This window comes from Muntiacus reevesi, chromosome 14, assembly GCF_963930625.1.
Source record: "Muntiacus reevesi chromosome 14, mMunRee1.1, whole genome shotgun sequence".
In the NCBI taxonomy this organism is placed as follows: Eukaryota; Metazoa; Chordata; class Mammalia; order Artiodactyla; family Cervidae; genus Muntiacus; species Muntiacus reevesi.
The window spans coordinates 37,652,314-37,680,298 of record NC_089262.1 but is presented as its reverse complement, the minus strand read 5'-3'; the positions used below and the strand labels follow the sequence as shown (position 1 = coordinate 37,680,298).

The 27,985-nt window shown below is 42.8% G+C and overlaps 1 pseudogene; it reads left to right on the top strand.

The window, feature by feature from the left end:
* The first annotated feature begins 9,810 nt into the window (after positions 1-9,810).
* On the top strand, positions 9,811-14,468 carry LOC136146417 (arrestin domain-containing protein 4-like; annotated as a pseudogene).
* Positions 14,469-27,985: the final 13,517 nt, after the last annotated feature.

Below are 27,985 nucleotides of genomic sequence, written 5' to 3'. Positions count from 1 at the left end.
AATGTTCATTGCAGCACTATTTACAATAGCCAGGACATGGAAGCAAATTAAATGTCCATCAATAGAAAAATGGTTAAAGAAGATGTAGCACATATATACAATGGAATATTAACCACAAAAAAAAGAATTAAATTTGTTTTTAAACTAAACTCTTTCTTTAAACTGACTCATTTTGACTTATGGAAGTTAGGGTACCAAAATATGAATTTCACATTCCGCTGCTAAGACTCCCAAAATTCCATTTTATGCATAATTTTGCAATAATGCAATAATGTTTCCAGACTTCCGGTGCATAATTTTCCCTTGTACTTTCCTATCATGATTAAAAAATCTTAGCTGGAAAAAAATCTAAGCCAAATTCAAAGAATGTATGAGCATGTGGAGGGAAAAGGGAGGAAGTAAACAAAATCTATACCTCAATTTTGACCCCATAAGCCAATTTGATTAGTGATAAACCCAAGGGATAACTCAATCAGGGAACTCCAGAGCCATCTTAAGTGAATGTCAGAGTAGATGAAAACTAGATTGTCCTAGAAATATCCCACCCATCCCCCAGACTGGAGAGTCCAAGGCCAAGTCTCTGGGACAGTGCAAATTCTCTGAAACTCAGCTTTTATCCTTCTCTTATTCTACACACTCTAGCTAGGTGATCTCACTCTTCGTCTTGCTTAATATAAAATCCAGACATTTTATATTAAATCTCCAGCTCAAACATTAATGTTTAGCTCCAGGCTGGTGGCTCTGTTGGGATGCCCATGGGGTACCTCAAAACCATATTTTTTGCATATGAAACTTACTCCTTTCACTGAATTCTATTCTTGTTTATTGATCTCCGCATCTGCCCATTAGTAGAACAAGTCATAAATCTGAGAAACATCCCTTTTTCTTTTCTCTCACACTTTTCTCTCTCTTTCATATACACATACATCTAATTAATGTATTACCAAGTTCTGTTTATGTTAAGCCCCTAACAACTCAGATCATTGAGTAACAAAACTCCTGGAAAGCCATTTGGCAACCTTTATGAAGAGGCATTGACAGTTTCATATCCTTTTACAAACTGTGTAATGTATGTAGGTCAAGGGTACAATAAAATCCCAAATTTTAAAACTATATATATGTGTGAATGTAGGCATCCCCTTCATGGATCACAGCCTCGTCATGGGGAAGCAGCTTTCAGTCCCAAAGAAGGGCAATGCCAAAGAATGTTCAAGCTGTTGTACAATTGCGCTCATTTTACATGCTAGTAAGGAAATGCTCAAAATCCTTCATGCTAGGCTTCAGTAGTATGTGAATTGAGAACTTCCAGATGTACAAGCTGGGTTTAGAAAAGGCAGAGGATCAGAGATCGAACATTCACTGGATCATAAAGAAAGCAAGGGAATTACAGAAAAACACGTACTTCTGCTTCATTAACTACGCTAAAGCCTTTGACTGTGGATCAAAACAAACTGTGGAAATACCAGCCTACCTTACCTGTCTCTTGCAAAACCTGTATGTGGGTCAAAAAGCAACAGTTCCTTACATGGAACTACTGACTGGTTCAAAACTGGGAAAGGAGTCAACAAGGCTGTATATTGTCACTCTGTTTATTTAATTTATATGCAGAGTGAAAGTGAAAGTGTCTGTCCCTTAGTCGTGCCCAACTCTTTGCTACCCCATGGACTGTAGCCCACTAGGCTCCTCTGTCCATGATTTTTCAGGCAAGAATACTAGAATGAGTAGCCATTCTTTTCTCCAGTGGATGTTCTCAACCCAGGGATTGAACTCAGATCTCCTGCACTGCAGGCAGATTCTTTACTGTCTGAACCAGCAGGAAAGCTTCGAAATGCTGGGCTGACTGACTCATAAGTTGAAATCAAGAATGCAGGGAGAAATATCAACAACTTCAGATATGCAGATGATACCACTCTAATGGCAGAAAGTGAAGAGGGACTAAAAAGCCTCTTAATGAGGGTGAAAGAGGAGAGTGAAAAAACTGGCTTGAAATTCAACATTCAAAAAACTAAGATCATGGCATCTGTTCCTATCATTTCATGCAAATAGAAGGGGAAAAAGTGGAAGCTGTGACAGATTTAATTTTCTTGGGCTTCAAAATCACTGCAGAGGGTGACTGCAGCCATGAAATTAAAAGACTCTTACTCCTTGAAAGGGAAGCTATGATAAACCTAGACAGTGTATTAAAAAGCAGAGACATCACTTTGCCAACATATGTCCATATAGTAAATATGATTTTTCCATTAGTCATTTACAGATATGACAGTAGGACCACAGAGAAGGCTGAGTGCCATAAAACTGATGCTTTTGAATTGTGGTGCTGGAGAAGACTCTTGAGAGTCCCTTGGACAGCAAGGAGATCAAACTGGTCAATCCTACAGGAAATCAACCCTGAATATTCATTGGAAGGACTGATGCCGAAGCTGAAACTCCAATACTTTGGCTACCTGATGCTAATAAGAGCTGACTCAATGGAAAAGACCCAGATGTTAGGAAAGACAGAATGCAAAAGGAAAAGGGATTGACAGAGGATGAGATTGTTAGATAGCATCACCAACCCAAAGAACATGAATCTAAGCAAACTCTGGGAGATGGTGGAAGACAGAGAAGCCTGGTGTGCTGCAGTTCATGGGGTCACAAAGAGTCAGACATGACTCAGCGACTGAACAACAATAGGCAAAGCAAAAAGTGAACTAAAAATGCATCAAAATGTTAAAAACTCACTATCTTTTGTTGGTAGAGTAATAGACTCTTTTTCTTTTCTTCCTTAGTTTAGTATTTTCTAATGTTTTATACCAAGTATGTGCTATTATCAAATGTAAGTTCCATGAAGACAGATGCGTTTATTCTTCCCTTATGTATTTGAAGTGCCCAGAACAGTGTTTTGCATAGAGTAGTTGTGTAATAAATAGTTTTAATTAATTAATTAATTTAGTTTTGGCTATGCTAGGTCTTCGTTGCTGTGCATGGCCTTTCTCTAAATGCGGCAAGCAGGGGCTACTCTGCATTGCAGTGCTTAGGCTTCTCACTGCGATGGCTTCTATTGTTTCAGAGCACAGGTCCTAGGCACATGCGCTCAGTAGTTGTGACACATGGCCTCAGCCGCCTTGAGACATGTGGAATCTTCCTGAACCAAGGATCAAGCCCTTGGTCCCCTGCACCGGCAGGCAGAATTTTAACTACTGAACCACCAGGAAGCTCTTAATAAATATTTTTGAATTAATCTTTATAATATCAAAAATAAAATGAAGGATAAATATATTAAAATTCCATTTCTTGTTCTTTCTGGATTGTATATAATATTCATCCCTTCCTTTAGACCACCTGTGGCTAAAATGGTCAGCAGTGGTCATACCTGCAAAGTCATACCTGGCTCTTGATTTTCTTTTTCTGCTCAACTTTACAAAGACTTGCCTTCTATTCTTTCCTTTCACCTCTCCCAGCAGACATTGATAGGAAGAATAGTACAGAGGAGTTTCCAGAAATTGGCATCACAATCATGGTGGAATAAGATGTTTCTTGTTTTTGTCTGCCCCATCAACAACATTAGTTTGGCATCTGTTTAAAATCAAAGGTGTCTTTGTGGGAGCTGTGGGATAGAGCACCATATGCTAAGGGCCTCAGGAGAAGTTTTTCCCACTGTACATCAGGTAATATGCATTTAGACCTTGATTCTGGCTACTGGACCCTGCAGTGATCTGAGATCTAGCTCCAACTTCTCTTGGTTGCGGCCCAGGAGCCCCTGGAAAACACTGTCTTAGAAAATCACCAATGGATGGCATGAGCCTTTTGCGGAAGTCCAAGTTTCCAGAGAGCTTCTAGCATGTTACTGGATGGGGAAAATATGTGTGTGTGTGTGTGTGTGTGTGTGTGTGTGTGTGTGTGTGTACACATATATGAGTTTAGATGTATCAAAGGGGATAAGAATACAACTTGACTTTACTTGCATCTCCCATCCCCCAAAGTAGCACAGTAAGGCCAAGAGAGGTCTTCTTGGTCCATGCTCTTTTTTGAGGGAATGGGAGCCTGTGAGTGTACACCGCTTCCCCAGCTCTGAGATACTGACAAAAACGCCCTGTCCCGCTATGGCAGAATGAAGGCGCTTTGGCAGATGGCAAGTGAGCATGCGCGGAACGCCTGCCCAACTCGGCGTGCCAGTGTGGGTCCAGCGCCACCTTTGGGAAAACTAAACGGAGGCAGTCAGCCCTAGGCCAGGTTCATTGCAGAATCCAGTTCAGTTCAGTTCGGACACTCAGTCGTGTCCGGCTCTTTGCGACCCCATGGACTGCAGCACGCCGGGCTTTCCTATCCATCACTAACTCCAGAAGCTTGCTCAAACTCAAATCCATTGATTGGTGATGTCATCCAACCATCTTATCCTCCGTCGTCCCCTTCTCCTGCCTTCAATCTTTCCCAGCATCAGGGTCTTTTCCAACGAGTCAGTTCTTCGCATCAGGTGGCCAAAATATTGGAGTTTCAGCTTCAGCATCAGTCCTTTCAATGAATATCCAGTGTTGATTTCCTGTAGGATTGACCAGTCTGATTTCCTTGCTGTCCAAGCGATTCTCAAGAGTCTTCTCCAACACCACAGTTCAAAAGCATCAGTTCTTCAGCGCTCAGTTTTCTTTATGGTCCAACTCTCAAATCCATACATGACTACTGGAGAAACCATAGCTTTGACTAGACAGATGTTTGTCGGCAAAGTAATGTCTCTGCTTTTTAATATGCTATCTAGGTTGGTCATGGCTTTTCTTCCAAGGAGCAAGTGTCTTTTTATTTCATGGCTGCAGCCACCCTCTGCAGTGACTTTGGAGCCGCCCAAAATAAAGTCTGTCCCTGTTTCCATTGTTTCCCTATCTGCTTGCCTTGAAGTGATGGGACCAGATACCACAATCTTAGTTTTCTGAATGTTGAGCTTTAAGCCAACTTTTTCACTCTCCACTTTCACTTTCATCAAGAGGCCCTTTAGTTCTTCTTCGCTTTCTGCCAAAAGCGTAGTACCATCTGCATATCTGAGGTTATTGATATAGACCCAGCAATCTTGATTCCACCCTGTGCTTCATCCAGTCTGGCATTTTGCATGATGTACTGTGCATACAAGTTAAATATGCAAGGTGACAATATACAGCCTTGACATACTCCTTTCCCAATTTGGAACCAGTCCATTGTTCCATATCTGGTTCTAACAACTGTTGCTTCTTGACCTGCATACAGATTTCTTAGGAGGCAGGTCAGGTGGTCTGGTATTCCCATCTCTTAGGAATCCAGAGAAGGCACATAAACTGAAGAATTCAACCACAAGAGGGAACAAGAAGAGTGGAGTAGGTGTGTCCATAGCCTGGCTGAGAGAGCCTCAGAATCTCTAGGGGGGCTGACAGAAGACATTTATCTTCACAAAGTAAAGCCTGGTGGAGGTGATTGCTGTTTCAAATGAGAAGCCAATGATGCAACTTCAGAGAACATGAAAAATCTAGAAGGAGCATAAAACCCTGAGAGCACACAACACACTTGGTAAGGTTGGTATACAGTCAAATTCAGAGTACTCTGACCCTGTAATTTGGTGGTGTGTTAACCACTTAACTCTAGAGTAAAGTTTAAAGGATAAGAGTGTTAAAAAATAACTACAGCTACAATAATGTGTATGAATACGCAGTATAAAAAGAGGTAAATTGTTAAAAACATTAAAGGGTGGTAAATGGGTAGTTTATGTATGCAATCAGTTATGTGGCTATAATCATAAGAGACTGTTCTTTCTATAAGATGTTTTATGTTAAGCCTCTTGGTAGCCACAAGGCAAAAACCTACAGTAGATTCACAAAAGATAAAGAGAAGCAAACCAAAGCGTACAACTACAAAAAATCACCAATCCACAAAGGAAGGTAACAAGAGAGGAAGAAAGGAATGAGAAAACTTCAAAACAGCCATAAAACAATGAGTAAGATTGCATTATTAAGTTCTTACCTATTAATAATCCTCTATTTGTAAATAGATTAAATTCTCCAGTCAAAAGTCATAATGGCTGGATGGAAAAAAAAAAGAACCAACTATATGATGCCTATAACAGGCTCACTTCAGATTAAATAACATATATAAGCTCAAAATGAAGAATGGAGAAATATATTTGATACAAATGGAAACCAAAAGAGAGTAAGGTGAGTTATATTTGTATCAGACAATATAGACCATTTGAGCCAAAAGTAATGACTAGAGACAAAAATGCTTATGTAACCATAAAAGTGTCAATTGATGAAGAAACTATATCAACACATACCTACCTAAACATATTATTCAAATACTAATAAATCTGAAGGGAGAAACGGACAGCAATTCAGTAATAGTAGAAGACTTCAATATCCCACTTTCAACAATGGAGGGATCCTCCAGAGAGAAAATCAGCAAAGAAACATTAGACTTGAATTATACTTTACCCTGAATGAGGCTCATAGACATATACCGAAGACTCCAACCAACACATCCTTCTATCTGGGACATTCTCCAGGACAGCTCATATCATAGGTCATAGAACAAGTGTTAACAAATTTAAGAAGATTGACATTATACCAAGTACTTCATTATCACAATGGTATAAAACTAGGAATGAATAACAGTATGCCAACTGGAAAAATAATAAATATGTGGAAATTAAGCAACATAGTACTGAAGAACCAATGATCAAAGAAGAAATCGAAAGAGAAGTAAAAATATCTTAAAACAAACCAAAATAAAAAAAACAAATAAAAAAATACCAAACATATGGGATACAGCAGAAGCAGTTCAAAGAGGAAAGTTTATAGTGATAAATGCCTTCAATAAGAAAAAAGGAAGATCCCAAATAACCATTCTAACTTTACAACTTAAGGAGCTAGAAAAAGAAGAACAAACTAAGCCCAAAGCTAGCAACAAAAGGAAATAAAGAACAGAGCAGAAAGAATGACATAGGGACCAGAAAAACAATAGAAAATAGAAAAAAATCACTGAAACTAGGAGCTGTTTTTTTTTTAAAGATAAACAAAATTGACAAACTTTTAACTAGACTAAGAAAAAAAGAGAGAAAAGAAATAAAAAGTCAAAAATTAAAGAGGAGACATTACAAATGGTACCACAGAAATACAAAGAATCATAGGAAATTACTATGAACACCAACAAACTGAATATCCTAGAAGAATTGAAAAAATCCTAGAAACATACAACCTACCAAGAATGAATCATGAAAAAATAGAAAATCCGAACAGACTGATAATAAATAAGAAGATTAAACCAGTAATCCAAGACCTGCCTAAAAAGAAAAACCCAGAACCAGATGGTTTTGCTGCTGAATTCTACCAATCATTTAAAGAATGATTAATACAAATTCTACATAACTCTTCCATCAAAAAATGAAGAGAAAGGAACAGTCACAGAATCATTTTATGAAGTCAGTTTTACCCTGATGCCAAAGCCAGATAAGGACACTGTAAGAAAAGAAAACTACAGGCCAATGTCTCTGAGGAATTCAAGTGCAAAAATTCTCAACAAAATTCTAACAAACTGAATTCAGCAGCACATGAAAAGGATCCTATGCCATGACAAAGCAGGTTTTACCCCTGGGATATAAGGATGTTTCAAGATACACAAATCAAAACATGTGACACATCACATTAATAGAAGATAAGATAAAAGTTATTAAATAATTTAATAGGTTCATATAATAATTTCACAAAGCATAAAATCTTTTTATGACAAAAACTCTCAGCTAATTTAGTATAGAAGGAAATGCGTGTGTTCTAAGTTGCTTCAGTCATGTCCGACTCTTTGAATACCTATGGACTATAGCCCACCAGGCTCCTCTGTCCATGGGATTCTCCAGGCAAGAATACTGGAGTGGATTGCTGTGCCCTCCTCTAGGGGATCTTCTCAACCCAGGCTCCCAAACTCTCATACCTCCCACATTGGTAGGTGGATTCTGTGCCACTAGCACCATCTGGGAAGCCCATAGAAGGAAAATACATCAACATAATAAAGGTCACATATGACAAGTGAAGTCCCTCAGTTGTGTCCGACTCTTTGCGACCCCACGAACTGTAGCTTACAAGGCTCCTCTTTCCATGGAATTTTCCAGGCAAGAGTACTGGAGTGGGTTGCCATTTCCTTCTCCAAGGCTTGCTAATATCATACTCAATGGGGAAAGGTTGAAAGCTTTCTACGTAAGATTAGGAACAAAACAAGATGCCAACTTTCACCACTCTTATAAATATAATGCTGGGAGTCCTAGCCACAGAAATCAGGCAAAACAAACAAACAAAGAAACAAAACAAAAACAGCAATAAATATCCAAACAGGAAAGTTAGAAGTAAACTTTCTTTGTCTGCAGATGGTATGATCTTATACATACAATCTTAAAGGCTCCACCAAAAAATTGTTAGAACTAATCTACAAATTCAGTGAAGTTGCAGGATTAAAAAATCAACATACTGAAATCAGTCGTGTTTTCATACACTAACAACAAATGACCTGAAAAATAAATAAAGGAAATAATCCCCTTAACATAGCACTAAAAACAAGAAAATATTTAGGAAAAAATTTAACTACGGTTGTGAAAGATCTGTATATAGAAAACTATAAAATAAACTATAAAATAAAAGAAATCAAAGAAGACACAAATAAATGGAAGAATAGCCAGTGTTCATGGATCAGAAGAATTAATATAGTTAAAATGTTCATACTATACAAAGCCTTCTATATATTAAATGCAACCCTTAACAAAACCTCATTGACCTTTTTCACCGAAGTAGAAAAAAGTCCCCAAAATCATAAAATTTGTATGGAATCGTAAAAGACCCAAATAGCAAAGCAATCCTGAAAGAGAAGAACAAAGCTGGAGGCATCACATTGTACTACAAAGATTCAGTAATCAGAGCAATATGGTATTGGCATAAAAGGAGACCAGTGGAACAGAATTGATAGCCCAGAAATAAACTCAAACATGCACAGTCAGCTAATATTTGACAAGGGATCCAAAAGTACTTAGTGGGGAAAGGATGGTCTCTTCAATAAATGATGTTAGGAAAAATAGATAACCGTATTCAGCAAAGTGAAATTGGATCCTTATCTTACTTACACCACTCTCAAAACTTCACTTGATTCCTGGTCCAGGAGGATCCCCTATGCAGTGGGACAACTAAGTCCACGCACCACAACTGCTGAGCTCACGCGCCGCAACTCCTGAGGCCCATGTGCCTAGAGCCTGTGCTCTGCCACAAGAGAAGCGGCTGAAAGAATGGAGTAGTAAATGGTAGAAATGAACAGTAGCCCTCGGTCGCTGCTGCTAGAAAAAGCCCACGTGCAGCAACAAAGACCCAGCACAGTCAAAAACAAATAAATTGTTTCAAAAAGACTTAAACAGAAAACCTGAAACTTAAAACTTGTTGAGCAATCATAGGGGAAATCTCCTTAACGTTGGTCTTGCCAATCATGTTTTGGCATATGACACAAAAAACCCAAGCAACAAAAGCAAAAGTTAGTAAGTGGGGTTATATAAAAAATAATGCTTCTGTATCACAAAGGAAATAATCACCCCAATGGAAAGGTAAACCTATAGAATGTGAGAAAATATTTGCAAATCAAATATCTTATAAAAGGGCTCATATCGAAATACATAAAGAACTCATAACTATAGCAACAAAATCTAATTAAGAAATAGAGGAACTGAACAGATATTCTTTCCTAAAGTAGACATACAAACGACCAACAGGTACAAGAAGAGATACCAACATCACTAATCACAAGGGAACTGTAAACCCAACTACAATGGGATAGAACTTTACACCTGTTGGAATGGCTGTCACCAAAAAGACAAGAGGTAACAAGCGTTTGTGAGGATGTGGATGTGCACTGCTGATCGGAAGGTAACTAGTTGCAGTCACTAGGGAAAGGAGGATGGAGGTTCCTCAAAAAGCTAAAAATGGAATGACTATATGATCCTCTCATCCCCCTCCTGGGTATGTATATCCAAAGGAAACAAAATCAGGCTCCTGATTAGCTATCTGCACTCCCGTGTTCATTGCAGCATTGTTCATAATAGACAAGATATGCAAACAACCCTTGTGTCAGTCAACGGATGAATGGACAAAGAAGAAGCGATGCATGCGTGCCCGTGATAAGTTGCTTCATTCACGGCTGACTCTTTGTGACCCTATGGACCATATCCTGCCAGGCTGCCCTGTCCATGAGATTCTCTAGGCAAGAATACTGGAGTGGGTTGCATGTCCTTCTCCAGGGGATCTTCCCACCCCTGTGTTACATCTAGCCCACCATGTGTTACATCTCTCGCATTGGCAGGCAGGTTCTTTACCACTAGCACCACGTGTATATACTCAACGGAATACTACTCAGACATGAGAAAGAACGAAATCCTGCCATTTGCAACAACATAGGCAGAACTTCAGGGCATTATGCTAAGTGAAATGTCAGACAGAGAAAGACAAATACTATATGGCCTCATTTACATGAGGGATCTAGAAAAGTTGAACTTATAAAAACAGAGAGTAGAATGATAGTTGCCAGGGCTGGGGTGTGGGGGAGAAGAAGAGAGGTCAAAGGGCAAATTTGCCAGGAGAGTAGATCTTAAATGCTCTCATCAGAAAAAGAAATGGTAATTATGTGACGTGATGAAAGTATTAACTAATGTTCCCATAGCAATTATTTCACGGTATATAAGTATATTAAATCAACACATTGTATACCTTAACTTACAAAATAAATGTTCACTATATATCAATAAAAGTGTGGGGGGTGGGGACGGGAAACAAAATGTTTTCACTTTCACTTTTTGAGAAAGCGACACCACTTCCCTGGTGGCTGAATTTGGTTAACTGGTTAATCCTCTCAGGACTGAGCCTGTAGCTTTAGGCCATTGCAAGTTCTAGGTTTGCATCTGAACTGCAGAGTTTGAGTTTGTGTCAGGGGCAAATCACAGTATTGACGCCTCAACCACGGTAGAGCCTGGCTTGCTGCTGCCCCCTAGTGGTGAGTCGGTGGCGAAGGACCCACTGCTTTTCTTCCAGGACGAAGAAGCCCCAACCTTCCAGTCTCTTTGTGTGTGTTAGTCATTCAGTCGTGTCCAGCTCTTTGCAACCCCATGCAGTGTAGCCCGCCAGACTCCTCTTTGTACATGGAATTCTCCAGGCAAGATTGCTGGAGTGGGTTGTCATTCCCTTCGCCAGAGGATCTTCCTAACCCAGGGATCGAACCCAGGTCTCCTGCTTTGCAGGCAGATGCTTTACTATCTCGGAGAAGGCAATGGCACCCCACTCCAGTACTCTTGCCTGGAAAATCCCATGGACGGAGGAGCCTGGTGGGCTGCAGTCCATGGGGTCGCGAAGAGTCAGATACAACTGAACGACTGCAATTTCACTTTTCACTTTCATGCACTGGAGAAGGAAATGGCAACCCACTCCAGTGTTCTTGCCTGGAGAATCCCAGGGATGGGGGAGCCTGGTGGGCTACCATCTATGGGATCGCAGAGAGTGGACACGACTGAAGCTTCTTAGCGGCGGCGGCGGCAGCGGCTTTACTATCTGAACCACCAGGGAAGCCCTAACATCCAGCCTGGAGGTTAACAAAGACTGAAACTGGCTGAACTTCTGAAATCTGTCACACCCAGTCTACTCCCCTCAACCCTCTCCAAGTAATTCAGTTAGGCAGGAGGAAGGGTCAGGCCCAGCACTGGGAGGGTGGGCTGAGATGGGATCCCTCAACCGAGGTGCCAGATCTGAGCCCCTTCCTGGTCGGTACCATCTCCCTACTTGCAGGGATGTGAAACGAACATGACATAGAAGGTGGACAGAGTGGACCTTCTGGCAGGAACCCAAGTCTAAACTGTGTGGGAAATTTTAATTTGTTTGTTTTTGTTTTATTTTACTTTTGCAAATGAATTTTGTTGGCTGTCTAGTTTTAAAGGGGGCAACTCTAGTGGACAAAAGTGTGCCTTGTAATTTGGTTCAACTTTCAATTCTACAGGATTTTTTGACCCAAAGTTTCCTTTCTTCTCCCTTTTTCTTTCTTCCAACTTACTTTTCTTCCCTGCATTTGCCTGCTCTGATAGCTCCGAGCCTCTGAACCATTGTCATATTTTCTAAGCCTAAAACCAAGATCCTTGTAGCATTTGAGGGATATGGCATAAATGTTGTTTTGTCACTAAGTAAAGTCTGACTCTTTGCAATCCTATGGACTGTAGCCAGCCTGCTCTTCTTGTCTGGATTTCCAGACAAGAATATTGGATTGGGTTGCCATTTCCTCCTCCAGGGGATCTTCCCCACCCAGGGATTGAACCTGAGTCTCCTGCATTGGCAGGCAGAAGAGGGACTAGGGAAGGGTTGACTTGAGACTTAGGGGGAAATTTCCATGATCTGAAGCTGCTAAAATTTTCTGAGAGTCAAACACTACTTTTTTATTTTCTTCCTCTTGCACTATCTCCTGTTCCCCTTCTTCCCTTTTCTTCTCCTTCTTCCCTTTTCAGGGAAGGGGTGTGAGTAAATGAGGAAAGAACGGGATTAATCATGAAGTCTTTGTCTCTCTGATGATTTTCCTTCTTGGTCTAGCTAAGGAACTGCACTTTGGTCTTTAGTTTCAGATCCTTTCAACTGTCCACATCCACTCCACCCCTCATCACATCACACTCTGGATGCCCCAATCTCTGGGCTGCTTCAGTTCTACCAGGGGTCTGAGCAGTTCCTTGCTCCTGCCCCAGGATCCCTGTGTTTAAAAGATTAAGGCAAACAAAAGACATTTAAATATCTTTATTCGAATGGCTTATTTAATTTGTGGTTGAAAGATGTGTGAGAAAGGAAAGGTAAAATTTCAAGATAAGGTGTTGAGAGGCAATTTTCATCTTTTAACCTTATGATCTCATCTAAAAACCCTGATATAGAGACTTCCTTGGTGATCCAGTGGTTAAGAATTTGCCTTGCACTGCAGTGGACATGGGTTCTATCCCTGGTTTGGGGCAACTACTCAGGCCACACACACAACGAAGATCCTGTGTCTGGCAACTAAGACCCCAGGAAAGCAAATAAATAAGCATTAAAAAAAAAAAAACCAAAACTAATAAATATAAAACAAATATTCTCAACATATCCTGAAAACAAAAGAAAAATTTGAATATCTACATGTTATTAAGGAAATCTAGATTTATTCCACTATGATTGTTAAACAGATTGCAATAAGTAAATATAATGTTGACTGGAGCTGCTGTTGTGTTCCTTTTTATGATTTTTAGGAACAGAAGTGGAATAGCTCAATCATGTAAACGTAAAATAATTTATTAGGAGATAACACATAACTTGTGGGGTCTCCCCCAGGGCACTGCACAGCAGCCGCGAGGGCCTCAGTGTGAGCCTGGGGGCTGGAAGCTGGATGCTGCAGAGCCAGGGTGCATGCTGTGCCTGGAGACCCAGAGTCCCCGCTGCCTGCAGGTGGAGTACCTGACCTTGCGCCTGAGTCGGAGAAGGCATCCGCTTACTACAGCCTAGAAAACATGCATTTCCATTTAGCTTTCAGCTTCCATCTGAACCTTTGGTAGCCTCATTCATCTGGAAATATGCAACCATTCATTACTGCGTGTGAACCCCTGTATTGAAAGCTCAAGAGAAAATAGTTGGCTGTTGGGTTTTTTAATTAATTATTTTTTTCCATTTTATTTCTTTTTAATTGGAGTATAATAGCTTTACAATGTTGTGTTAATTTTTACTGTACAACAGCATGAACCAGCTATATGTATGCATATATCCCCTCCCTCTTGAGTCTCCTTCCTGTTCTCCCACTCCCATCCCCTGTTAGTTTTTCGCCCCTGGTCCAATTTCACTGAGTGCCAAGACTAAAGGAAAGGGATCCTGCAATGGAGAAACTTTTCCAATCTGTGCAGAAGTAGAGAATTGCTACTCTCGTCTGATTGATCCCAAAGTGGCGGTTTTCCAGATGCAGACATATCTGGCCAACAGAAAAACAAAGACTGAAGTTGGAGGTGGCCAACGTGACCGAGAACCACCGACAGCTGGAAAGGGAAGATCCTTAGGATCCCACCAGTGACGCCAACCATCCTGAACTGCTGCAGCATAAAGCGGACTACTCTTTAGCTGTGTCTGTTCACATTCCTGGTGCTAAAACAAACTGATGCTTGAGCTGCTGTTACTGATTAGCATGATTCCATTACTAATGGTTTTGGCAGCAGGAACTCCAGAATATCCAGGCGATTCATACAAGCTGGTTGACTCTAACTCTGCCAGATCAGCCGGAAGCAAACTATGAAGACGTGGCATGGGAGGAAGAATTCTCTAGACACACTTCTTACCTTCAACCCCCTGTGAGGGGGAGTCATGCCACCCTTTGTTTGCCTTCCCTCAGGAATCAGATTTCGGACTCCGCCTCTTTATTCAGAGGTAAATCCACATCCTAGAGATGTAGAAGAGACCCAGCCTGTTTCCTTCATTCTTTGAAAATATTTCAGAAATCCCTATGTTAATCATCAAAATAGAACGTTGGTTCTTTACCCCTACCCCTACCCTTTTGAGGAAGAGGGAGGGAAGACGAGCTTAAGGACATAAATATATATCAACACTGAAGATGACAGAAATTAAAGAATTTATCATTTACCACTGGGGCAACAGGATTGTTGCACAAGTTTGTGATGTGGTCTTGTGTCCCTTTTGAATGAGAGGGTAAAGATGTGAAAAGTCACAGAATGTGATGGAAGTCCTGATGTGATAAAGTGGAGGGGTGCCTGTGTTGACCTAAGAGAAAGTGCCTATATATAGTGGAAACACTATGTGAGCATATCTTTAAGAAGGTTTTCTCAAAGTGGAAAAGCTGTATCCTAAGCTTTAAAGTGGTATGGGTGTATTGGGAGGAGATAATTTTGGAGAATACAGCAGCACAGGGGTGTAAATGAACAGGAAAGGGGCCCACTCTAAATACAAGGTGAGGTCCTCTGGTGTCAGGGTGTTTGCATTCCACCGGACAACTGGAAGAGCCATACCTTTGACTAAACGGACCTTTGTCAACAAAATAATGTCTCTGCTTTTTAATTTGTTGTCTAGGTTTGTCATAGCTTTTCTTCCAAGGAGAAAGCGTCTTTTAATTTCCTGGCTGCAGTCACCATCTGCAGTGATGTTGGAGCCCAAGAAAATAAAGTCTGTCACTGTTTCTGTTGTTTCCCCATCTATTTGCCATGAAGTGATGGGACCAGATGCCATGATCTTAGTTTTTTTGAATATTGAGTTTTAAGCCAGCTTTTTCACTCTCCTCTTTCACCTCCGTCAAGAGGCTCTTTAGTTTCTCTTTGCTTTCTGCCATTAGAATGGTGTCATCTGCATATCTGAGGTTATTGATATTTCCCCCAGGCAAGCTTGATTCCAGCTTGAGCTTTATCCAGCCTGGCATTTTGCATGATGTACTCTGCACAGAAGTTAAATATGCAGGGTGACAACACACAGCTTTGACATACTCCCTTCTCAATTTTAGACTAGTCTATTATTCCATGTCTGGTTCTGTTTCTTCTTGACCTGCATACAGGTTTCTCAGGAGACAGGTATGGTGGTCTAGTATTCCCATCTCTAAGAATTTCCCAGAGTGTGTTATGATCCAAAGGCAAAGGCTTTCATGGTCAATGAAGCAGAAGTAGATCCTTTAAACTGATAACCTTACATGATTGAAGATATGCATACACAAAACTATGCCACATATTACAAGTCTGATACAAAACCACATGTAGAAAATAAAATAGTTCTTTAATAGGAAGAATTTCAGTAGATGCAGGGAGAGCAGAGAGAAAGAGGAGCCCGGAATAATAGAATGAACATAATTACATAAGAAAGGATAAGAGTTCTCAAATAACAAAAAAGAATGAAAGAAAAAAGTCTTGAAAATGTGGCATTAACTCAATGCATTTGTGAACTAGGTATGAAAACCATAGTATATATGAAGTCTTCCTTTGATTCAGATCATCTACTGTAGAGAAAAAATAGGAATATTACAATTCTAAGTAGGCATGGGACTCTCCTTTTCCTCACCCCTACGTGATCACTCGCTTCCTCTTTTCTCTTCCTGATGTGAAAGCAAGAGGACATGGAATCTCAGGCCAGCTCCAGCATGAAGCAGCTCTGGGCTTTGGCAAAGGTGGAACCTGGGGCTGAGCCTTCTCTCTAACACCAGCCCATCCTCTCTCATCTGCTCAAAGGAGAGAAACTGAAGTGTGATTTGACCAGTCCTGCCTCCCAATCAGAGAGGCTTCTTCCAGTGAATGGCAACTGCCAGGGACCCCTTCTTCTCCCAGCCCCTTCCTTTAACCCAATCACCAAAACCCAATCAGAATTTCCGTGCCCCTCCCAGAACGATGTGGTTTTCACCTCAACCCCCAGAGACCCCGAGGTAATTTGCAAGGCAAATGAGTGTGTATCCCACCTATCAACACCAGGGTTTCCCAAAATCAGATCAGGCAGGCACTATAAAAGGCACACTCCGCTCCCAGATGAATCATTCAATCATTCGCCCCTGTGCTTAGACCCACTTCGCTCTCGGCCTGGGGAGGAGGCTGAAGCCATGGAAGCGCACGCACACCGCTCCTTGGAAGCGCAGTCTGGGAGGAGCGCACATCCCGAGCCCCACTGGCCTCCGGGCCTGAACCGAGAACAGGCCTGGGCCTGGGCCCTGGATAACTTCCCCGCGCTGAGTCGCCCCTCCTGCCTAAGCCCCGACTTCTGCGGGGACCCGCACTACTGCGCCTGCGGGCTGCCGCGCCACGCCTGCCCCGGACACGCGGACGCTCCCCGCGTCGAGAGCGGCCAGAAACGCTGGCGAGACCCGCAAGTCCAGGAGCCGGCTGCTAGTCCGGGCTGGAGCGACGGTCCCCTCAAGAAGAGGCCAAAGCCACACAGCGCGGGGCCCAGGAGGGTCTGAACAGCCAGCAGATGCCAGCAGCTGCGGAGGCCGCCAGACCCAGGGCCAGATCGCCTCCAGGAGCCCAGCACCCCTCCACCCCACCCCACACACCCCGAGGCTGTGGAAAACTGAGACTTGAAACCCGGTGGAACCCGGCAAGGGAAGGAATAGCGGCCTTCTGTCTGGCCCACAGCACCCCTTCCATCACCGCCCTGTACCGGAGCCTGAGTCACCCCAGCGGAGGCCCGATCTGCCGGGCTGGACTTCTTCCCTGGGCTCCACCTCTCTCTGGGACGAGCCTGGAGATATCTGTGGGGCAGAACATTGCTTCTTTGTCCTTCCTTTCTTGGATTATTGACGGACTTTTCAATTAGAAATCTCTTCAGTCATAAAAAAGGAACGCATTTGAGTCTGGTCTAATGAGGTGGATGAACCTAGAGCTTATTATTCAGAGTTAATTAAGTCTGAATGAGAAAGAGAAATGTCTTATACTAACGCGGATACATATGGAACCTAGAAAGATGGTACTGATGAATTTATTTGCAGGGCAGCAATGGAGAAACAGACATAGAGAACAGGCTTATTGACAGGGCAGGGGGAGGAAGGAGAGGGTGAGCTGTATGGAAAAAGTGACAGGGAAACTTATATTAGCATATGTAAAATAGATAGTCAATGGGAATTTGGTGTATAACGCAGGGAACTCAAACTGGGGCTCTGTAAGAATCTAGAGGGGTGGGATGGGGAGAGAGATGGGAGGGAGGTTCAGACCAAGGGGGGACATATGTATACCTATGGCTGATTCATGTTGTTAGCTGACAGAAAACAACGAAATTCTGTAAAACAATTACCCTTCAATTAAAAAATAAATTAGAAAAAAATAAATCTCTCTTCAGGAGTCTATGCTATCAAGGAACTTTCCTGTCGATGTACTCAGAATTGTCATGTTTCTTATATTAATTCCAATTTGCACAATGATTAAGACATGCTTCCCTAAAAAAAAAAAAATGCTTCCCTATTATCTGCTTGTGGATTGATTTGGGTGGGTGGAGTCAGGATTGATTTGAGTGGGTGGGGTCAGGACTGGAAGTGGTATTGGGATGGGGGAGGGTCTCTGTCTGAAAGGAGAACTGAGACCCAGGTCAGGGTTTCAAAAGATTAAAGAAATACAAAATGAAACCATGGCATATAACCTTGAGTACCTATTAATCTTTTTCATTTGTTCAAATATTGGTAAAGTAGCATTCCCCAACATAGCTTTTGAGAAAAATTTGAAAGGATCTTTGGAAAGCCAGTATGATAATATGCATTAAACATTTCAACACGAATACTCTTGAGCCAGAGTACTAATTCTATAAGCAGAAATTGTAGTGAAAAACAGACATGTATGCCAATACAAGATAAAAAATGTAAATGATAGTCATATCTACACAATTCCAAAGTATACTGCTCTTAGAGATAAAATGGAAGGCATGATTTTTTAAAAAATTTTTACTTTGGACTGCTATTTCTTTATTGCTATGCTGGCTTTTCTCTAGTTCTGGTGAGTAGGGGCTACTCTTCAGTTGCAGGCTTCTCATTGCAGTGGCTTCTCTTGTTGCAGAGCATGGGTTCTAGGACTTATGAGCTTCAGTAGTTGCAGCACGTGGGCTCTAGAGCACAGACTCAATAATTGTGGCCCCAGGGCTTAGCTGCTCCACAGCATGTAGCATCTTCCCAGATTAGAGACTGAATCCATGTCTCCTGCATTGGCAGTTTCTTTACTGCTGAGCCACGAGGGAAGCCCCTGCAAGACATGATTTTTAAAAGACACCCAGAGGCTGAATGTACCACAGCAGTACTTGAATCCTAAACAGGTAGTAACTATAGCAACTAAGCGTGAAGGGGGTATTTCTAAGCAAGTTGGAGGGAAAAGCACTAAGGCAGAGCTACCCGTAAGGCTGAGAGAGGGCAGTTTCCAGAGCCTTTCCTATGTGACATTCTGCTGCAGTTCCTTCCACAAGTGCACACATTGGTCTCTCATGGCTTTTTTGGGTCTCACGAGCTGCCTAATCTACAGTATTCAGCTTCCTGGGGACTGAAGTTAGAGATGATGGGGGACCAGCTTCACCACACAATTCTCATCCTAGAAAAAGTGGAGCATTCCCCCAGCCTCTCCTCAGCCTCTGGGGGTTCTTCAGACCCAAGTTCCTGTTACCTGTGGGACAGGGAGTAACCCGTGCCACCCCTCTGGCTTCCAGACAACAATACCGTTGAGGGCAGACAGATGAAGTTCCAAACCTTTAGTCTCCTAGATGCTGAACCAATACATCTGGGCCAAGAGGTTGGACCCGGAAAGAGTTTTGTGGAGAACAGGGACTGCCCACGTGACAGTCACACACAGCTGTGTCATTTTCAAACGGAAATCAGAGATCCCAACATGTGCTAATCAGCACTTCATTCTGAAATATTACTTAAATTCTGTAACCCTACATTTTCTTACTTATAAAATGTAATTTATAATAGCACTTAAGTAAATGGGATCATAAAAATGACACAGTACAGTGCTTATCATAAGTTCTTAGTGACTATTACCTGTTGTACCTTTAAAGGTAATGTGAATAGGCATTAGAATCCTTCTATTTCTTGTTGAACTATCTCTAAACATTTTAATATCAAAGTTATAAATATTTTAAAGTGAAATAGGACAGTACCTTATAAATTGAAAATATAACTTACACCCTACCCCTTCCCAACTGATGAGTAACTATATTGATATATTTTGAAGTATGTTTATATTTTTTACAATGTAAACATACTAATGCAAATTAATTAAATATTATTTCCCTCCAAAGAACCACATTATATGCATGGATTAATAACTTGACTTGTCACTCATTACTACTTTGAACACTTTTCTTTCTTTCTTCAAAGATGCGTGTGCGCATGCTAAATTGCTTCAGTCATGTCCGACTCTTTGAGATCCAGTGGAATATAGTCTGCCAGGTTCTTCAGTCCACGGAATTTTCCAGACAAGAATACTGGATTGGGTTCCTATCTCCTCCTCCAGGGGATCTTCCTGAACCGGGGATCCAATTGGAGTCTCTTATGGCTCCTGCATTGGTAGTGGATTCTCTATCACTGAGCCACCTGGGAAGCCCCATAACACAGGCTACTTGCTCCTAACCTCTGTGGGGGAAGTAGCTGTCATTTGTGTTCAAACAACTTTCTGGGAAGTTTCCACACCACCAGAGGCTAATAGCATCATGCTGAGCCTTCAAAGAGAACAGTGTTGTTGTCCTTCCCTTAAACCTGGACCAGCAGAGCTTTCTGCCTTGAATATCCTTATTAGATTTTCCCAAGTCAGTTGCTTCCCAGGTGACTCAGTGGTAAAGAATCTATCTGGAACACCGGAGACTTGGGTTCAATCTCTGGGTTGAGAATATCTTGTTAAGAAGGAAGTGGCAACCCACTGCAGTATCCTTGCCTGGGAAAAACCCTTGGACAGAGAAGCCTGGTGGGCTACAGTCCATGGGGTTTCAAAAAGTCAGACTCGACTTAGTAACAACAAGAATGAACCTCTTTAACTTACCACTCTTGGCTGCCTTGATCAGAGCTTCCAACTCCCTGCCTCTTGCGTTGTCCATATTTTCCATCCTCTTTATTTCCTTATTTCTCATTTTTGGTTTTGATTCTCTTCCCTCTTTTCTCTATCTCCTTTCTCATTTTTATTCCTACTTTTCTTTTTTTTCCCTCAGCTCATGCACAACACTGGCTTTAGTGGGGATCACATTAAACATTAGAGTTTGCTTTCTTGACAGAGAATCAACTACCATATGGAAGAAGATTCAGCTGTGTCCTCACGGTCTCTTGTTTATAAGTTTGCTCTTCCCTTAAAATTCAGCTCTGCCAAAGCAGGAGCAGGTTCTACAGGTCAGTGTGCAGTACCTATCACAGCACCTTGCTCATGGCAGGTGGTGGAAACACGCTTGTTTAAAACACTTTGAATTAAACTGACTTTGTTAAGTTGAAGATAAATGACTGATCAAGGACATCTAGGCTTGGATGCACTGACATGTTTGCCAAGACAATGTCTGAAACATCTGAGGAAGGATATAAGGAGATGCATTTTCACTATAAATCTGACAGTAGAAGGGAAAAGCAAATCACTACGATTAAACACAAAAAAAGACAACATTTTGAGTTTGCTATTGATTGATGTTTTGTTTAATAGCCATGATTATAGCACTAAGAATGACAATGAAAATAACAACAACTGTAATGGAGCAACTTATCATTTTGCCTGGAACTATGTAATTATGTGACCTTTGTTAATGAATTTAATCAAAAAAGTTGACTTTAAAATGTTAAACTTCAGCTACCATCCAGGTAAGAATATGAAGACAAGAGAGGTTAGACAAGTAGCTGACTATCTCCTACCAAAGAGTCTGCATCTAAATCTGTAGATCTTGACCCTGGCATTTCTACTGGTTGGCTGAAAGTCTGAAGCAGTTTTAACTTAGAATTGAAGACCAGAGGGAAAGCCTGACCAGCAGTGTGCTTTCATGCAAAGACGGCCACAGTTTGATCATCTCTGTAAAATCTAATGATACTTTGTTTCTAAGCAAAAGGCCCCAAGAATCAATAGACATAGTAACCTAAAAGTAATAAGTACTTAGGATGCTTTTCATAAGAGTAGCCTCCCAAATAGCTTTTCTTGACAGAGCCCCTGTACCTCTATTTCGTTTAAACAAACAAGTTTTAATCCTCTCAAATCAACAAAATCAACTCAACTTTTAATAGTTCCATCCAAGATGAGTGAATTTTCCCTTAATCTTCTCAGGTTCCACCTTCTGAAGCAATTTGCAACCACCCACCCTAATAGCCTCTGGTTGGACACTTAAGAGCCCAGAACACTGTCAATTCGCAAGGACGGGATCCACGAAGACTTCTCTTCTCACCGGCTGAAGCGATGGAGCACTTTCCCCGCTGTGTGCGCGAGGCCTGGGATTCCGCGGAGGAGCCCCAGGAACCGGAGGTGCGGCGGGTCCTTCGCTCGGTGAACCCTAAGGGATGGCGGCTCCCTTGCTATCCTACGCTGGGCGAACTCTCTCCGGACAAGGAGGACTTCAATCGGGAAGAACCTTCTCCTCCCTGCAGGCTTCTGCGCCCATATTGCCCCAAACACGGACCCCAAGCACAGAGCCCCTGCAGGTCGCGCGGCGAGTCTCGGGCTTCGGACACCACGCCGGCTCCGGGCCAGGAGTCACCGACGCCCTCGGGACGGGAGGACGTCGCGCGCCCCGAAAGCTTCCCTGGGCGGATTTTGCCAAATGAGGAACCCAGTGTCTGAAACCCGAGACTTCTGACGCCGGAGACCCTTCCGGAGCATCGCCCTCATCCTGATCTGGAGAGACACCACCAGACACCCCACGCACTGGTCAGAAAGACCCCAGGCTGTTTTTCCTGCCGCCTTTGTCCCCAGGACCCCTCCTCTCCGCGGAGACCCTTCGTTGGAGGATTCCCTGCGACAAGATGCTATTACAAGAAAACCTCTCTGTTTAGCAATTGTGGAAGAATTCTTCTTCATTAGACATTTGAGAATTTCTTTCCCTTACTTAATAAATTCTATCTTTATTACGTACTTAACCATTAAGTCTCTTACTTAACCAAATTACAACGTCTTTCTCTTTGTTGCTTTGGCTTTTGGGCAAGGATCCGGTGCGGGGCGGGGTGGCTGGCGCAGTTCTCCCGCGGGACCCTCGGTCCCCTGATTTGCTGAACTGGGGTCCGGGGGTCGAGGGATATCTTGGGCACACCGGGCGGCCAGGGGGCCAGCACAGCTGTCAAACTGGGTCAAACTTGCCAGGATCCAGGAGATCGCCCAAAGTGCAGCCAGCAGCCCTGAGAACTCCGCTTCGCCCTGGAAACACTCCTGCGCGCTCCACCCGCTCTTTCCCTTCCAGTCCATCTGCCGGGCGACCAGTCATCTGCACGTGGCTCCCCGGCCCCCGGCGCAGGTCCAGAAGCCTGGACTCCAGCAGCGCAGAGCTCCTGTCCCCCTCGGACACTCTCCTGGGGGCGGTCTTCTTCCTCTGAGCCGCCGCTACTCGATTTCCAGCTCTCACATCCGAGCTAACCTGGAGCCGGGGTGCTGGAGCCTCGGAGACTGGTTTTGTGGGGAGGGATTTCTGAGGCCAGATTCTGGACCGGTTCCATCCTAACTCCAACTCGGCGACTTGCCAAGGCTCGTGACTTCTCAGTACCAATCAGAGCAGAATTCTGTTTCCACCAAACCCGGGGTTGAAATCGGGGCGATGAGAGCACAACGGCAGGCCAAGTGTAAGAGCTTGTTTAGTTGCTAATGTCCAACTTTGCTACTGTGGCCCGCCAGACTGCTCTGTCCATGGAATTCTCCAGGCAAGAATACTGTAGTGGGTTGCCATTTTCTTCTCCAGGGAATCTTTCTGACCCAGGAATCAAACTTGCACCTCCCACATTGGCAGACAGGTCTTTACTATTGAACCAACATGGAAGCTTATGTAAGAGTGTAATAAACATTAATACAGTCATTCTGAGATTTTCTCAACTGCTGTGATTCCTCTGGGGGCAAATCCATCACTGGGATTAAACTGGCAGGAGTCTGAAAGTGGGGGCTCCCTCCCTGGGGAGCTATTTCCTATGATTCTTTCAACTCACCTTTCTAGTTTCTGGTATCACACCCTAAGCCACCCTTTTTCTCTTTCCCTGCCAGGATTCCATGGACCTCCGGTGTCCAATGCATGCTGTGGCTCAACTGGTGTGTAACCCTGACCTGTACCAAGGAATTACAGAAGTATTCTTTTCACCCCCATTGGAACATAGGATAATATTTTACTTTTTCAGATTCAGTCAAAAATTTCCCAGTGAGGCTTGAGCCTGTAAAATAAACAACACATAACCAGAGGACGTGATAATGTGACTGTGTGTTGTAGTCACTGCTGGGCCTCTATTGATGTGCTTTCATGTTCTACTTTGTCCTTTAATTCTTAAAGAGTGTATATGAGAAATGAAATCAATAAGAACTGGAAATAAAGAAATTACTTTTACATTTCATCTTCCTTTTTTCAGTAGTAATTTCAAATTCTTAGATAAATAAATGAAATAGCCCTTGAATCCATGGAAAGACACAGTTCTTTATAAGCCCACTTGTCAAGAATCACTAGCAGGATGTGGAATATACAGTTCTAGGGTCCTTTTAGCAATTTGAAAATCCAAAATTTTACGCAATCTAATCTTTTGTGTGTAAATTTCAGTTCAAAGCTCTGTTGAACGCAAAATATGGCATAGAGTGATGTGAAGCCATAGGACCCAAAGTAGCAGGAGTGTTTGTAGGAATGACTGCTTCCTGGGGCTGTCCTGGACCTTGCAGATAGGGTTGCACTCTATCAGGTAAGCTCTTATTATCACTTTATAAACTTCTAACATTTTAAATTATGATATACATCTAGACACCAGTGTTTTATTAAATATATTATAATATCTTTAAAATTAAATAGGAAGCTGAGTGCAGCTGTTATGCTAAGTAGCAGAGATATATCTGTCCAGGTGTGAACAGTGTGCGGACATTTGCATTGTAAGAAGGGAAGGTGCCTGGGTGGCCCTAATGCACAGAGGAATGAGGTTTCCCAATGGGAAGTCCCATTACCATGGCAGAGACCTACTGAGCAGCCCTCTAGCTGACATTTCCTCCCCCTCCAAACCGTGAAAATCACCATATTGGTTCCTTTCAACTTCCCTAGACAGAAGTTGCTAACAGGGGAGATGATATATTAAAGGACCTTCAGTTTACATACTCCAGATTACTCTGGTATATTTAAAGCCAATTCTACTGCTCTCTAGTGTCTTGGAAAAGATTTTTGAATAATCACATTTTTTTCTTCTGTTTATTTATTTTGTATCTACCCCAGAAAAAACAATGTCATAACCTAGAAACTAAACAGCTTAGCTGATATATGGTCATATAATCTTACAGAGTGAAGAAGAAAATGTGAAAACACCTTCAAATACCATCAGCTAGTTCTCTCTTATCAATATCTTGGCTACATCTATGGTCAATCTGATCATTGATTAGGTCAGCAAAGTCAGTAATTCAACTATTCAAATCTAACACAAAATTTAATCTTTCATCATAATTGTCTATCAGGTATCATTTTATGCTAGCAGGTCCTCTCAGAAAGAAGACTCTAAGATTGAAATGTCCAGATAATCTCACTAGGGCCATAGAAAGCCTGCATTTGCCTTCCCTCTGTCCATGACTGTATTCATCTTTTTCTAGGCTGAGTCTGGGAACTGGATGTCCTCTCTTGATGGTGAGGTTTTCCTTCCTCTAGCATTTCCATCACACTATTGAGATCTAAGTTGCAAGGACACCCTCATGTCTCTAACATGCTATTTTGACTCTTCAAGGTGAGCATAGCACCCTCCTAGTTACCTTCTTTCAATTCACTTATAAAGCATTCTTGATAGCACTTATCATACTAAATGAGTTTTATTTGCTTATTTATTAGCATGTTCACTGCCTGTTCCTCCCATGAAAGTCAAACACTCTATGACAGGTCATGTCTGCTGGTTGATGGCTTTAGCTTCGGGATCACGTACATATGTAGTACAATACTGATGCTTTGTAAGGCTTTTTGAATGAAAGAGTAAACATAGAAAAAAATAATTCTTCTGCCACACACTGAACAGAGGAAGGGCAGATGTCACTGAGAAGGAGAAAAATACTTTTCTTGGGAAGATTTATTTCTTTGTTTTTTCTTGCTGCTTCTCAGAAACGCTGGTAAACATGCTGTGAGGATCAAATGCTAGGATGACCTAATCAATCAGATCTGACCAAAGCCACACTCAACCTAGTTTTGTCATTCAGAAGAGGATATTAATTTGCTTCTTCCCCTGGACTTGACATCTTGAAGGAATGTGTACTGAGGGTTAACACCTATGCCTTTTTCTCAGCATCTTGTTTCTAACATCTTGGAGGTCCTAGGCTTGAGGACTTCTGCTTCTTGTTCCTCTTTCTTGGCCCAGACATGCTATTTCATGGTACAGCAGAGTGAAGGTTTGGCACTTCACCTGTCTTGCTGCAAGGGCTATGTTGTCTGCAGGCAAGAGCAGGAATCGCTACTGCCCTCCCTTCACTGGATAGAATCCTGGGTCTGGACAACCTCCAGGGGCTGAGCAGAGGCTCAGGGGAGTGCTCTACTTCTGGGAGGGTAGGAACTACTGAGCAGGAGAGAAGTAGTGAAGACTCAGAGGCTTTCTCTGTGCCCTGAGTACTTTGGAAGCTCCCCCAAAAGGCCCTTCTGGGAGTTGACACTTGGGTACCAGCTTGGTCCCACTACAGCCCCAGAGAAGCCAAATACTGCGGATCAAGTGGCTGAATGGGATCCAGAAAAGCCAGGATACCCCAGGGTAGGTGGTCACAGGGTGTCCACAGGGGAAAGACCTGGAATTCGGCCCTCTCTTAGCCTGCACGGGGGGTTGTCTCACTGCCTTCCTCTGCAGCTTGGTTAGAATCTCCGCTTTGAGTTCAAGCTGTTGTTACAGTCACTGCACTGTGTTCCAGGTTATCTTTTCAAAATTATGTCTTCCATTTTATTTCTAGGGCTGCATATGTTGGGATTGTTCAAATATGACTATCATTTTTTAAATCTTGTATTGGAAAACCCATCAGTTTTGAACTATAATTTCAGACTTGTAGGAGTGGATTTCTGGCTTTAAGGGTATACATATTGAAATGTTTAATGCATATTGTCAATTGGCTTTCCAAAGATTCTTTCAACTTCTTTCTCAAAAGCTGAATTGGGGAGTTATTACTTCATTAATATTTGAACAAATGGAAAAGATTAATACAGGCCACTAAAGTAGTCAAAGTTATATGTCATGGTTTCACTTTACATTTCTTTAATGAATCCTTACCTGGGCCACAGTTCCCTTTTCAGCCACAAAGCCCACACACACCCCACCCATCCACCCACCCAAATCAATTCCACAGGCAGAGGTTAATAATTTACATTTTAATCATTGGGCACAATTGGAATGAATTACAGTTACAAGGAAGTTTCTTAAGAAAGCATGGATTCCCGCAAGTTGTTATTGTTCAGTTACTCAGTTGTGTCAGACTCTTTGGGACCCCATGGACTACAGTTCACCAGGCTTCCCTGTCTATCACCATCTCCCCAGAGCTTGTTCAAACTCATGTCCATCGAGTTGGTGATGCCATCCAACCATCTCATCCTCTGTCACTGCCTTCTCCTCCCGCCTTCAATCTTTCCCAGCATCAGGGTCTTTTCTAATGAGTCAGCCCTTTGCATCAGATGGCCAAAGTATTGAAGTTTCAGCTTAAGCATCAGTCCTTCCAATGAATAGCAGGGTTGAGTTCTTTTAGGATTGACTGATTCAGTCTCCTTGCAATCCAAGGGACTCTCAAGAGTCTCCTCCAACACCACAGTTCAAAAGCAGAAGAGAGATTTCTAACTGAAAAGTCTGTCAGTAATTCAGGAAAGGAATGATAAAGAAGGAATGCTCTGCCCAAAGAGATCTCCAGGCTCATCCCAGAGAAAGGCAGGGGCCCCAGAGGAGAAGTCCAGCCAGGCAGAATGAGACTTCCACTGGGGTGACTCAGGCTCCAGTCCAGGGCAGGGCAGGGGTTGATGGGGTGCTGTGGGCGCAGGAGGCTGCTCTTCCTTCCCTTGCGGGGTTCCACCGGGTTTCAAGTCTCAGTTTTTCGCAGCCTCGGGGTGTTTGGGGTGGGGTGGAGGGGTGCTGGGCTCCTGGAGGCGATCTGGCCCTGGGTCTGGCGGCCTCCGCAGCTGCTGGCATCTGCTGGCTGTTCAGACCCTCCTGGGCCCCGCGCTGTGTGGCTTTGGCCTCTTCTTGAGGGGACCGTCGCTCCAGCCCGGACTAGCAGCCGGCTCCTGGACTTGCGGGTCTCGCCAGCGTTTCTGGCCGCTCTCGACGCGGGGACCGTCCGCGTGTCCGGGGCAGGCGAGGCGCGGCAGCCCGCAGGCGCAGTAGTGCGGGTCCCCGCAGAAGTCGGGGCTTAGGCAGGAGAGGCGGCTCA